Source organism: Triticum dicoccoides, chromosome 1A (assembly GCF_002162155.2).
Source record: "Triticum dicoccoides isolate Atlit2015 ecotype Zavitan chromosome 1A, WEW_v2.0, whole genome shotgun sequence".
NCBI lineage: Eukaryota > Viridiplantae > Streptophyta > Magnoliopsida > Poales > Poaceae > Triticum > Triticum dicoccoides.
The window spans coordinates 67,043,065-67,044,609 of record NC_041380.1 but is presented as its reverse complement, the minus strand read 5'-3'; positions in this window follow the sequence as shown (position 1 = coordinate 67,044,609).

The following is a 1,545-nucleotide window of genomic DNA, read 5'->3' as shown; positions in this document are numbered from 1 at the left end:
TTTGTGAGGAAGAGGGGTGGCGGGGTTGGATTTTAAAGGCCCGGGGGATGGCTGACTTGGAGCGGGGTCGAGCGGCGGCGGTCCGACCTGGACTCCTGGCTTCGGCTGGGCCGGCCCAGTCAGCACGCGCGAGATTTAAAAAAAATATAAATTTTACCGTGAAGAAAATTTCCAAATAAAATAAAATAAAAATCCTAAAATTCCCAAAATAATTTTCACCGTCCTCTCCTAAAATCTAGGATAAATAGAACATTTTTCTGGACTAAATGCAATTTTTAGAAATGCACATTTTTCCATAATTTAATTGAATAAAATCTCAAATAAAATTCAAATAAAATATATTTTTATTCAAAATTAAATTTTCATTATTTCTTAGTTGTTTTGAAGAAGTCATGTTATCTTCTCTCATTATTTTATTTATTTTGAAATAATGGAAAAATAATTTCAAATAAAAATCATCTTGATCCAATTTTTCAAAATTTGAAAATTCAAAAATGGCTTTTTGTGAAAACCTCCAACTCTCTCAAATGGCCATTGAGTTGCTTAAGGTCTCTAGGATCAACATGTCCAAATAAATCAAATTCAAAAGTGCACGAATCATGGATGCATATGATGACCTAATGATTAACATCCAATTTGAAAATTGGGATGTTACAATAATTGTTCCACCCTATCATGGATATTTGCTAAATATTTTGTTCCTGCTCTAGTTTTCTCAGAGTGATATATTTCTTATACCAAACCTGAAAAATTTGGATCTCAATTCATTCATTTAATTTAACTGTACTCTATTATAAATCCTGCAATTAAACCAAGAATTGGAAAATGGCAGCTTGCTACAAGCATTGCAATTACATGAAATGAAAAAATAGCATGCTATTTTAACGATTATAACATCTCTATAGTGTATCTAGAAGGTCCATATTACATTTTAGCTATTTTCCTCACTACAATGCTATTCACATATACCATGCTATTTCAATACTAAACGAAATAACCTTGTAGTGTTTTTGTGTGTATCACACAAAAACCCATTAGGCATTGCCGCATTAGCCCAACTCGCTCTCACTCTCTGAGATGCAACACATATAAAAACCCATACAACAATGCATATAGCCTAACATAGCCAACTTCTCACCAGTTTTCCACCAGCTCATGATCGAGATCGGCGACGACATCTCTTGACCGACAGTGGCGGAGTTGTAACTCGTATGAGATAGTTGCGGAGGCGGTTCGTGAGTGGCAGTGGCTTCTCTTCATCCCATATCCAATCGAGGGGTCGACACCACACTGGTAGAAAAAGGGCCTGTTGTCCCGGTTCATAAGGGCCTTTTGTCCCGGTTCCTGAACCGGGACTAAAGGGTCGGTACTAATGCCCTGTCCCTTTAGTCCCGGTTCAATCCAGAACCGGGACTGATGGGCCTCCACACGGCCTGTGCGCGGAGCCCAGGCAGGAGATCCTTTGGTCCCGGTTGGTGGCACCAACCGGGACCAATAGGCATCCACGCGTCAGCATTTCTGTGGCTGGGGTTCTTGTTTTTTTTG